This window comes from Megalopta genalis, chromosome 5 (assembly GCF_051020955.1).
Source record: "Megalopta genalis isolate 19385.01 chromosome 5, iyMegGena1_principal, whole genome shotgun sequence".
NCBI classification, from domain to species: Eukaryota; Metazoa; Arthropoda; class Insecta; order Hymenoptera; family Halictidae; genus Megalopta; species Megalopta genalis.
Window position 1 is genome coordinate 23455818 of NC_135017.1, and position 13526 is coordinate 23469343.

Sequence of the window (13526 nt, forward strand, 5' to 3'; positions counted from 1 at the left end):
AAGACGACGCGGGATGACGATATTAGGCCAGAAGAAATGCCCTTATCTTACTGAATATTAACAGCCGATAGTTTGGCCGCTAGAAAATTAGAGTTTGCGAGATTTCCGATGATCGAAATGTCACCTATAATTTTTATTTCCATTTCCAATGTTGGAGCACACGTATCAATTTTCTCCTGCATATTTTTCAATGTAATTAAAGATCAAGATTAATCCTCTTATCAATAGTACAAACCGGTTGCTAGAAAATTAGAGTTTACAAGCTTCGCGATGATCAGAATGCCCCGTCTGTAATTTCTGTTCTTATTTCCGCCGTACAAATCCCTTGAAATATGTATCAATGTTCTCCTACACATTTTTAACTATCCATACAGTTCAAGATGAATTCTCCTATGAATATTTCAAACTGTCTGCTAAGAAGTTAGACCTCGAAATTTTTGGAAATGGTAAAAATGTTCCCTGTAACTTCCGTTTTCATTTCCACCATCAAAGTCCATTGGAATGCATATTTCCTCTCACATATATTTAAATGTTCTCAAAGATCAAGATGAATCTCCTTACGAATAGCTCGGACCGTGTACTAGAAAATTAGACCTCGGCAGAGAACCATGCTCAAAATGGAGTCCATCGGAAGGTCAATGGCGCTAATAATTTCCGTTTTTATTTCCAGTGTCAAAATGGTAGAGCACGGCGTATCTAGCGCCGAGACCCGTCGAACCTTTTTATCTGCGGGCCATCATAACCGCTTATCCCTGCGTCCCATTTGCAAAAAGCAGAAAATGCCGGCGGGGGAGATGGCTAGGTTCCCCTAAGCCCGGCGGGCTATTTTGCTAGATCAGGCCGCACGCGGCAGACAATTGAGCGCAATGGACGTCGGTCGACTCGTAAATGTAAATTCCGAGGAAACGTGGCGCGGAGAACGTAAATAAAAGGGTCGCCGGGACTCGATCGGCTCAACTAAATGCCATTACGATCGAGGTAAATCAGGAAACGCGCGATTACGCGCTCGGGCCGTCTCTCTCTCCTTCTCCCCGTTTCTCTCTCTCTCTCTCTCTCTCTCTCTCTCTCGTTCTTTCCCCAGCGAGCGCGTGTCCGGAAATAAAAATGTATCGCGGCCCGTATGTGCTCATCGCTTCCCGTTTTGTTACCGACCCGCAACACCATAAGCGGACACCGCCGCCGACACGATTTAATACGCCGTAAATGGTAATGGCCGATAATAAACTTTTACGAGCATAATTGAAACTATATTTTCTTCGGCTCGAGTCCGAGAACCGGCGCTGATCTTCCTCTCGTAGGGTAGGCAGCCGTGTGCCCTTGCCAACAATTCCGGCAGCAACGATTCGGAGCAGTTCTCTACCACCCTAATGGCGCTTGGGTGCCGTTCGTCAGCGATTCCGCTGCGGACGTCCTCCCGTAAAGGATGATGCGGGGCTTCATTTATTTTATTCTTCGTTGGTCTAGCCTTTCTCTTTTATTTCGTTGCCCGGCTTTTTTCGACTTCATTCACCTTCGGCATTCTTCGGTATTTCCTCCTCTAACTTCGTCGTGACCGTCGCGAGAAGGCTTTGTAACCGCTTCATTATTATTGTAATTACTCCGCTTTGCTCTAGTTAATTCATTTTCATCCGAATATTCTTAGTATATTAACCGCCGCGTCAGCTAGACGTAGATGACGGAATTATTTGCTCAGATTTGAAAATTCATTTTTACTCCAACATGCTTGATCTTCCTAATTTGATTAAGCTCTGCGAAAAGTAAGAATGTCGAACACGAAATCTACGTCACAGAACATAACTTTTCAATTTCTATATCATTTAATAAAGTGCTTTTGTTTTATGACATTTTTGAGGTGATCAGCGCGGCAGTCGAAGCGTTAAATATTAATCTGCACCTTGATCTTATAATCAGTTTGAAATAATACATCCAGTTTAAATCTTAAAACGTCCAGGACTGAAATGGACGTAAAGTGGACGTCTCTAAGACGTCGCGTGCTAACTGGCATCCTGCAACGACTTCCAAGAGCATGCGAATTTTGGCAAACGCGTAAAGGTTCGCGTGAACTTCCGCGAAGCAGACCGTCGACGAGATGTTCCCGTGTTCGATGCAAATACATACATCAGGGCGAAAACGCATAATCCCGCTCGGGCTGCGTGGCGCGGCGTAACAGGCGCAATTCCATCGCGTAGGAGACACCGCCCGGCTCCATTCAGCCTGACAACGCTCGGCCGTATCGAGAAGACCCTCGGCGTCTGCCGGCTGTGGAAGTGGAACAATTTGTACCAGACGAAGATCCACTCTTATGACCTCAATAATCCCCCTTCGCGCGCGGCTAGTCAAGGTTAAAATTGTCGGGCCGAGTTGCGGCCGTCTCGCTTCGATTCGGAGACGACCGGCCCCGCGGTCCGTCCCAGCCGCCTCCTCCTCCTCCTCGTCGCCGGTGTCGTTCCCTTATGGTTCATCGGATGATGGCGACCACGCCGCCGCCTAGTTCCGATGACCGTAAGCTCGCCATTCCGGCTACATACGTTCCCCGGGGCCATTATGAGCAATGAGACGATCGTTTCTCTCGGCCCCCGACCCGTCTGCCCAGGAAATTGACGCGACGAAATCTCTTGCTCGTCTCCGAAAGCGCGAGGCGAAGTCCTGAAAGAGAACAACATGTGCTTGCTGTCGACACGGCATCGGGGCCAGGACTTCTATGTTCGGTTTAACGCTGCTCCAAATGTCGCGGCAAACTTTGGCGAAACCCTGAAGAGGACCGACACCCCGATCCGAGAAGTCTGCGTTCAGTTACCAGTTTAACATCTTCGCGAACGTCAGAGCGAACTTAGATCCAGGCTAAGACCCGAGGAAAACACGTCGCCGGCGGAGCAAGATGCGACGAGATGCTGAAGAGATCGCAGTATGGATCGATTGAATCGAAAATGTTCGGTCGACGTGGAGTTTGAACTTTGACGCGAATTCGTAGAACCATGTTGACCGTTCTGTTTTCGTTCTTCCGACCCGTGGAGCTGTATTTGGCGAATGAAATAGTTTAAAGCGTATATGTGAAAATGTTAATCGTTACTGTGATTCTTTGGATCTCTTTTGTAACTCGCTTATGCATTCGCATAAGTTGCAACCGCTTCTATCTTCTCTTTTGTTATTGTCACACTTCCAATGTGATGTTATACACTTTTCGAACAATTGTCACTAAAACACTGGCGATACTATCGACACCCAAAAATTTGAGAATATAATTTGAACGTTCTAAAACACAGTTTGCTGTATTAGAACTCAATATCTCATTACCAAATGTATTCAACGAATTGTTTATTTCACTTTCTCCAAAAAAATGTTGATCATTTGGAATGCGACAGCAGAGGGTTGACCGTCAACTACGAACTTATTGTATTTTCTTTATCTTTTTGACTAAAGGTTTTGACCCGTAAATGCTAAACGAAATAATCAAATAATGACAATAATCAAATCATAATAATAATAATCAAATAATATTAATAACAATAACTGGAGTATGTGATGCGTTAACAAAATTATCGAGGCCTAGAGAACCAAAGCACGGGGGCCTCGTGCGGCGAGTTGGGTCCCAGATGGCGCCACCAAAAGGCGAGGGTCAGTTCCGCAGTCGTCCGAAGGAATCAGTCAGATCAAATTTTCACGCGAGCATTGCATGCTCGTCTTGAAAATCCACGACTATTCGTCGGCGTACAGGAAACGGCGCGTGGAAAACCCCGTTTTCCGCGGCGTCCAGTTAGCGGACCGTGTCGAATCGACGGAGCGTTCCGCGCTGAAAACCATACTAAACCATACTCGACTATACTCGAGCATACTCAAGCATACTCTCTTGCACACAGTGTATGGGGGTCGCGTGTGTGGCGACACATAGGGGAACGTTATAACGTGGCCGGTCATCTCTATTCAGCATAGCGTACCCTCGATATCTCCTGTCGCCTTTTTTGCCTCTATTTCCCCGTGAAATGAAACTGCAATGCACGCTGGCCACTTCTCGTCCCTGTTCTCTCTCTCTCTCTCTCTCTCTTTCATCCTCTATCTCTCTCGATCACCCGCCTCTGGAACCTCGTCCTTGTCCAACGAAAGCGACTCACCGGTTCCCTCCACGTCCCTAGCCCCTATCCGACGGTGGATGCGCTCGTCGTCCCACCCCCGGCTCTCTTTTCCTATGGTTTTTCTCCCCCTCCGACACGGCCGGGACCCCTCACTCCTCGCTAGCCAGCTCTTTCTCATCTGCTGCTGGTGCTGCCGCTGCTGGTGCTGCTGCTGCTGCTTTGCTGCTCCTGCTGGCCCCCTACCATAGCCACTCTTACCAACCGGGCCGCACGAGAATACATATTTTACAGGCATTCATGATGGCCGCCGCGCATCTGTGCAAACCTGTCTGCCTGGCCTGCCTCAGACAGGCTCGCCCCCTTCGAGCAGACGGAAACCCGGCTGTTGCTGCTGCTGCTGCTGCTGCTCTGCTCTGCTTTGCTTTGCTTTGCTTTGCTCTGCTCTGTTGCTGCTAGATGCTGCTGCCTGACTGGCCATGGCCAACCCCATGGATACTCTATCCTTCTTCGATCATTGCTACTCAGCCTACCCTTCTCCCTGTAGTTCTTTGGTCCGACTCTTGGATGATTATTAGGCGGCGGTTGGATCACTTTTGGAAAGACAATTTTTGGATCGTGTGGGGAAATTGTGCGAGAGCATCGTGTTAGGGACTTTGAAGAAAATGTAGTAAATGTGGAGTTTTGAATTGGTATCGGTTTGTTTAGATTTCGAAATTGGAATTTAGGGGTTTGCCCTGTTTTTCTGAATTTGCCTTTTCGTAGATCATATTCGCCCTCCTGCAGGTCTGATTTGCTCTTTGAATTCTTCTTCTGAGGCGTCAGAATTTTATTGCATTGGCGGTGAACGTGCGATGTTTGTTTCTATTTCTGGTATTTGAAGTGCCACTAAAAATTGCTGTACCATGTTTCAAAATAATTTTGACAGTATTCAAGCTTGTTTGTATTTTTAAAAAATTGTTAAAAGAGTAAATATTATACCTGCCAACAGATTCAATTTTATATATAAAAGTTTCAATGAATTTTGTAAAATGGAAATATTTGCAGGTCGGATAACATGCTTTGGTTAATGGAGTAACAGCGCATAGAAATAATAAATTAACGCAATGAAAATAAATTAATAGAGTACAAAAAAGCTTGATAGAGCTCATAGCCTGGTCGGTAGTGGTTGTAACTGCTGATATCAATTTCACATTAACATAACAATTGCGACAAAGTAGAACGATCGATGCCGCTAAAATTCTCCGAACGATTTAACGCATTCCCAAAACACTCTAATTCATACTACGCAGAACGGAGTCTCAATAAATGGGAAAATAACGTTAGAAAAATCGAAAACCCTCATTGAAGAATAAAATAGTCGTTTCGGGAATGGATGAGCGAGAGCTTTTGGTCCGGAAATAATATCCGTAGGTATTTCTAGGTTACTTTTAAAGTTTCCCTCGACCATGCAGCGAGATCGCGGAGTCACGTATTCTGGTGACGCAATGTGACACTTTTCACGGGGATAGATTGAAACCTGACACGAATCCCACGAGTCTCCGTTCGAACTACGAAAAGATAAAACAGAGAAAATCCTGGCGCGGTTGGATCGACGTTTCGGTCTATCAAGAAGCTGGAGAGAGAGAAAGAAAGAGAGAGAGAGAGGGATGAGAGAGAGGGAGAAAGAGAGGGAAATAGATTCTCGGGGAAAGGGGAAAAACCATCGGACAATATAGTGATCAACGAGATAGTGGCGGAACAGGGACAATGTGAAAGGGAGTAGACCAACGAGGTAACCCGATATGAACTTCACGAATAGCCTTTCTGGTGGGACCGTCCTCGCAATTGGTCAAGAACACGCGACGTTCGAGGACTCTAAAGGGAGAGCTCTAAAGGGAGGAGACTAAGGGAATGGCAGTAAAGCGTTCGTACAGCTGGAAACAAGAATTCAATCCCTTTAGGGTAGATAAAGCTCGTTAGCCTAGGCGAGAAACGCTTGATTAAAATATAAAATCGACTTCGTCGGAAATCGTTTCTCGAACTAATTCACTGCTTTAGAATCCTAATGGCGTGGGCGTCATTATCGAAAATTTTCACTTAGGTACTTCGTAAAATGTAATCTACAAATTGTAAAGTTTATATAAATTAAGTCAACTCGAAATTATCTTAACGATCAATCGATTGATCTAATTGGATCTTTTGAACAATACACGTGTCAGTACACGACAACGCTCTTTGTTTACCACGGTGAGGAAAATGCGACTTACGTCACCATGATTGCAACCGACTCAACTAAGTAAGCAGAACTAGAACCGGTTATCTAGCGTTCTTTAACACAAGTGCGAAAAATCAGCCGAACGAATTCGTGCAAACGTCCCAGTCCTTTCGAATATATCGGAATAAAAATGAATTTTAGAAACATCGAATTCGACAACTCTGAACGAATGCCCTATTTCCAGACAAGTTTCTGCCTAACCTGACTGACGCACAGACTTTTCCACTTGTCCCTATATGTATCTTCGATTCAAGGCTTCATTGGAAGTGAACATTGTCCGTGACCGTTGTCCACTTTCTAACCGCAGTGCGTTAATATTTAACCCACTTTCGCCGTAGACGCAGCGACGTCTTCGATTTAAAAGGCCCATAAGCCGCGAGCAGCCGCGCTGGAACATCGTCGCGCGTTCCCATAATCGGAACAGCAGAAAAACAAACACGTCCGCATCCTTCAGGGACGTGAAAGGTGTCTTAAAGCTCCGGTATCGTTCGAGAGACAATGGCTGCCGGTAACAACGGGTTGAAGCCGGGACCGCCGCCATTCGATAATGGTCGCCGGCCAATCGGCGGGCATAAAAGTGGACAGATGCATAGCCGCGCAAATCGCGGCCAAAATTGCGCCGGTAATTGCGCAATAAAGCTCGTCGACCGGGCAAGAAAGGGGGGCCGAGAGGGGGAGAGCGAGACATGGAGATGAGAGAGAGAGAGAGAAAGAGAGATAAAGAGAGAGGCAGAGTGAGTGAGAGAGAGAGAGAGAGAGATAAAGAGAGAGGCAGAGTGAGTGAGAGAGAGAGAGAAAGAGAGAGAGAAAGAGAGAGGCAGAGTGAGAGAGAGAGAGAGAGATAAAGAGAGAGGCAGAGTGAGTGAGAGAGAGAGAGAGAAAGAGAGAGATAAAGAGAGAGGCAGAGTGAGAGAGAGAGAGATAAAGAGAGAGGCAGAGTGAGTGAGTGAGAGAGAGAGAGATAAAGAGAGAGGCAGAGTGAGTGAGAGAGAGAGAATGAGAGAGAGAGAAACGGAGAGATAGAAAGAGAAAGGCGGACTACTCGAGTTCACCATCGATTCGAAATTTACTGGCTCGCTCCGTCTAATTGAATAGTCGTGGAAACTTAATCGATGAGATTGTTCGAGGGAAACGAGAGGGAATCGAGAGAGTCCCCGAGTTTTCGTGGAACGAGTGCGAACGTATTGTGCGAGGGAGTATCGATTCCGACGGAAACCGAATCGGAGCGACAGCGGTTTCGGTCCGAGCGACGCCGTTGCCGAAGGTCGGGGACGGTGTTTTCGGGCTGCCGAAATTCTATCAACCCTCCTCCATTTTCCTTTCGAAATTATTCCGTGCTCGCTTTGCACAACATTCTCGATCATTCACTTTCATTTACTTTTATAAACGCCGTTGACAGTCGCATTCGAATATACGGCTGGCTTCAGCATACGCTCGGCGAGTACAATCATCGATTGCTTTCTTCCTTCATTTAGGAAACGTAAAACACGAGCCATTCGTACAATTTTCTATATGCAAATAGACAGCGTTGAAAACGTGCCGGGTTCGAGTAAAAATTCTCGAAACCTGTACCGTTAAAGAAATGTACTGCGAAGGTGTTTGAACGATGGCTGCATGAACAAGAACTTCGACAGTGTTTATTTCTCGACGCAACGGAATAGTCAACGAACCAAAGGGTTAAACTTGGTTTTGAAAAGTCATTTTCATCGTAATGGACGAATTGAATGATACCAGGATTTTTTAGCATACAAAATAGTTAATTTAATGTCTGGAGAATTTTTAGGGTTGACTTGTAGGGTGTTTCCTTGCAGCCGCAGAAATATATCTTGAACATTATTTATCTACAGGTGTTTCATCGTTTCTATCTTAATGACAGACCTACGTTGGTATTCTAAGAATAACAAACTTATTAATAACATTTTTCAATTCTTTATAGCAACGTTATTAACAACAACAGTTTTAAATTCTCCGGGGCTGATCTGACCAGGCGACTGAAGTCACGTTTTCACAACCTGCGAACACGTAAATCCTCGATTACAGTTTCACGGAAGAGCAAGAAATGAGGCGGGGGAAAAATCGCCGAGCGAATCACTATGAACGGCAACCGGAAGAAGAATTTCACGTCTATTAGTCTCCGACGCGGAACGGATTGGGGAATTTACGTTCGACGTAACTCGGTCACTATGAATGCTAATCGCGCAATGAATGATAAACGGGCGTTAATAAATCCGCGAAGAGCGCGGACCACGGGGTAGCACGCGTTCCCCTTATTGTTTCACGGGAATCGACTCGGTGGACGCTTATCGCCGCGATGGCTCGTTATAAACTAATTTACATAAAGAGTTAGCGCGGGAAACGTAATACCGTAAAAATCCGGCGTCACCCGGATGCGCCGGTAATTCAGCCGGTGACTCGTAAGCGAAACCAGTTCCCGCCGTTTTTCACCGCGATTTTCTCGCGCGCGCTCGCCGAATATTCGTGATAAATTTATCGATAACGCGCGCGGAAAAGCCGTCCGTGCTCCGTGAAAACGTCGGCTCGCGTCGATCCGCGGCCGACTCCGAAGAATCATTTTCTCGGTCGCCCCGGTTGCTAAATAATAAATCGACGCGCTTCTGCGTTCCGCGCGACGACCTAAATCATTTCCGATCCGCCGCTTTTCTCGCGCACCTGTTTCCTGGATACACTTGTCCGGTTAATTATCCGAGCGCGATAAAGATAAAGAGCAGCGAGTCGGAGATAAACCCATCGGCAGCCTACAGCGAATTAAAACTTGTTCTCACGGGAAGAGTTCCGCGAAATTTCGCGTGGACCGTTTCCTCTCGTTTTTACGAGGGCTCCGCGGTTTTTTGACATTATTTTCCGCGAATCAGGTTTGTCGGGTCAAGAGACAATTTTCTGGGTCCGTCGAGGGTAGCCTGGGAAAAACGTGCACCCATTGCACCGGGTGCAACACGCGGCGCGATTCCCCCGTACACGGAGTCAGGACTATTCATAGAAAACGTATCCATGGGACATCGGATGGGCACGACGTTTATCGTCGTCGCGTAATTAGGCGACTTTACGGCGACACCTCGGCTGTGATTCTCTGACTGGAAATCCACATAGGCTGGGTAATTTATTCGATCGGCTCCGGTTTTACGAGCCAGTGCGTGAAAACGCAAGGCAATTTCGGGAAAACAGCCCGAGGTGTCCTAATAAAACTTGGGCAAAATTGAATACGTGTATCGCGAATCAAAACAACATAGTTTACATGCTATCTAAATTGTGGACTATTGTAGAACGCCCGACTGATTCGTGAACCACCGTGCTTTGTGGTACGCTAGCCGTACGTTTATCGTGTATCTGGGTTAGCGGAGAATTTGTTGATTCGAAGCTAAACAAAATAAAAGAATAAAAAAGAATGTAATACGTCTTATTCGGTAAATATAAAAATAACTATGCCTGAAAACAAACCAAAGCCATTGAAATTGGGGTTACCCTACGGCATAGTTGGGCAAAAACTGATCTGATTAATAATTAACGATTGTAACTGGTTGGTTACTATAAATAATTTATAATAATTTATAATAACTATCGAGTTATAATCGTTGATCATTAATCGGATCACTTATTGCCCAACTTCGCCCTAGAATGCAAAATATCGTCCCTTTTTCTTGCATTTCAAGATGTCGGAGCCAACCAGAATTATTTCACGCATCATGTCCAAAATATTAGTATCTTTTTGGTCAAAATAATATGCATCTATAAAAATCGATAGTATTCCGTACGAATTAAGATGGCGAAACACGCGACATATTGGATCAGTTTATCTCGAATCAGGCGCCAAAGGCTGCAATCGTTCCTGCACCTTGCTCTTTCGGCTAGCCCTGTGGCTGCCCCATTTGGCCCATGTAGGTCCCATGGGGCACCATCGGGCTAGAGAAGCCTGCCTATCCCCTTGGGACCCGATGTAGTCATAAGCGACCCGGCTACGTTAAAATCGGTGGCAATAACTTGCCACGCATCGCTCGGTAAACCGTCGTAAAACTCGAGAAGGGAAAGAAAAGTGGAGAGTAGGCCGCACCCCCACGAAAGAAAAAGAGAGACAAAGAGATAGAGCGAGCGAGAGAGAGCGAAAGAGAGAGAGAGAGCACCGGAATAAAAAAAAAACAAGGAAAACGGAGCAAAACGGCCGCGCCACGGCTAAACGCCGCGTTCGAGTAATGGCCGATGGCTTGTACGCGAGATATGCACCGAACGGCTTTCGGTAATTATAATAATGACCGCTGTGCGAGGAGCAACGATCCCTGGGAAGCATCGGTTGCCTTCGCAAAGCATACACGTTCCCTTATTATCCCCACGGACAACCACCGACTCTCCCCGTCGTTACGGGATACCACTCGCGTCCGATACTTTCCTTCCGAGAAGATTTATTCGGCTGACAGTAAATTCGATGATGGATTCGCGGCCCGGGACCTCTGGGGTGTGGGTGGACGAACTCGCGAGGCTTCGACCTCGTCTGCACTCCCATCACGTCGCTCGCAGAATTTTTATGGAGATTTATGCGCCTTCGTCTATCCGGGGAGTCAAGGTAACTTGGAGATTTGCTGGCTGAATTAATAGGCTCGATGGGCTTAGAATAATTCCAGGCTATCCAAGATGCTAGACGATTTTTCTGCTGCTCTAGAGAATCGTGGCCACCTGAAGACATCCACTGTTTCTTTGCCAATTGATGGCTGCTGATTTTTCTGCATTTGTTCTGTCCGTTCAACATAGAAGCAAATGTACGAACAAAAGTGCAAAAACCAAGTTTTACAGAGTTTTTATATTTTCTTGGATAAAAGCTTTATCCAACTTATGGATCGGAGTTATTGTTTACGTAGAAAATAAAATGAAGAAGCTTTTACTGCACAAAAAGGTACAAGTAAATCTTGCGCAAGTAGTTGAAGCGTGTAAATAATTTTTGAACCCTCGAGATCGTAGAGTTTAACGCTTCGTACACGAATGGCGACTTTCAGACACCATTAAAAATTATTACACCATTTTCCAAAAGAATTTTTACGTTGCTGAAACATATATGCAATAAAATTATTTTCTCACATACGTATAAAATGAGAATAATCGTAGGAAATCGGCATAATATTGTAGTATAGAATAAATGTCTTGATTTTATAGTTAAACTAGCTTCGAGAGCGTAAGGGCTACGGATTTTTCTGTGCATATTGCAAAAATACAAATCGATGCGGTAACGTCCGAAAAGAGTGAACTTAGGCGGTGCTTGCAAGAAGCACGAAGCATCGTTGAACTAGCTACAACGAATGCTTCATAATAAATTTCGGAGCAACGTCTAGAAAAATGCGCATCAGCGGGAATCAGTTTACCTGATTTTCGCAGAGAACAATTGGGGACTTCCGCGCTGATAGCGAAAGTACTAATCCGCGTCCCGGGAAAATCGCGGAAAGATCGGCAGTCTAGTTACGGCGACAGAAATTACCCTAATCCGAGCGTAGACGACGGGCTTGCGCGCGCGGGTCCCGGGCTCCTTAGACACTAACGGGTCCGAAACGGGCGGAGATCAAGATAAAATTTCGAGCCATCCAATTTATTCGAATGTCCCCGGCGGTGTATCTGTTTCGAAACACGCAGTCAGCCGTTTCCGGAATTCGCCGTTTTCCGACGCAGCTAGTAAACCGGCAATAAAACGGTGTCCCCGTCGCGGAGGAGCACCTTGCGGCCCTCGGAAAATCAACTTGCGCCGTGTACGAGCATTCTTCCCGCGCAACTACCTGGCCGTGATCCAACGAAAGGATGGTTTTTCGAGACAACAGCACCCAAGGCTGCCGTCTTTCCCTTGTCCCGCGGCTCGTCCCAGGTACCCCGTACCTGCGAATAATTGCCGGCGGACGCTGCATCGTCCTTTTTTAGCCTCCCCCCCCCCCCATAAAGCACGCCGAGGGTCGCCAAATTTTTCGAACCGGTCGAACACGGACCGGAAACGATTCGGTTGTTCCGCGGAGCATCCCGTTCGCGTTTTCGTCGAACATTTCGACAGCGGATCGCGAGCGCGCGCGGACGCGATTTTGCGGCGAGATTGCCTTCTCCGGTGCCGCAGGTCGCTAAATATACATGCAACTCGCGAAAGGCTCGCGAGTAGGCGAACGAATGGTGTGGTGCACACGCCACAGATGGCAGCAGCTAACAAGGAAACCTGGACCAAGTTCGATAATCCAACTCGAACAAATTCGGAGTTTAATGGGGTAGATAGGGCGCGATGGTCTCTCTCCTCTCTCCCTTTCCCTATCCGCACCCGCCCCCTCCCCCGCAAAGGATCGAACCGGCGCTCCTCTGGGTTGTCTAGAAGCTCGCCGGATCCGTCGGATTTGCTTGCCGTAAGTTCGGCAGTCGGCTTCCGATGCGCGGCGTTGTTTCGCAGCTTCGGAACCGGGGATGAAAGCACGGAATTACCGCGGCGAAGGCCTTTTCCGATTCGAACACGGGATGCCTGCTATAATTACGGGAGATGTTCCGGATAACTCGCGCGGCTAACAGGCACTCTAATCTCGTGGAATTTTATCCGCGGTGTAACGGCCCCTCGTTTGTCAGCGCGGCTCCCAGCACCGAGCCGAATCCCTTTTTCATCTAAATTCCACCGTAACCAATAAATTTCTAACGCTATCCAGACGGCGGCCGCCGTTTCTTCTTCAAAAACCCACCGAATTATTTCCCCTCGCTCTGCCTAGATGCCGGCCATATACCTGGCGAGTGCTTTAATACCTGCCATTTCGCCGCGGCTGCGAATTGTTTGGATACCGACGGCTCTCGCAACCGGCGGATTCGCTTTCGTTCGGAACGTTCCATGCCCGACAGCTCTCCGAGGCGACTTTGATACCAATTCTAGGCTATTCTGTTCGGTTAGCAAACTTTCGGCTGTTTCGAACCGTGCAGAGCCGATTACGATTCGCTGCGGTGCGCCGGGAATTCGAAACAAGACGGATCTGGGCTCGAGCAGCCTCCCTGGAATGCAGCAACGCGTGCTCCAAGAGTTCATTCATGGTCTGCGAGTCGTCATCATCGTGCAGATAAATGCATACATGGTTTGCGTAATTTCTTGGGTTACGCGTTACGCAGTAGGTGCCAAGGCGATCGTTTCGTCCATTTCGAAATGGATGAATCAGCGAGGATCAACTCTTGCGTGCGCTGATTCTTCAGAGTTTCAGAGC

The 13526-nt window shown here is 47.0% G+C and overlaps 1 protein-coding gene across 9 annotated transcripts in view; it reads right to left on the reverse strand.

The window, feature by feature from the left end:
• Window positions 1–13526, reverse strand: part of LOC143259440 (uncharacterized) — a 475413-nt gene that overhangs the window by 207213 nt on the left and 254674 nt on the right. The window lies entirely within an intron of this gene.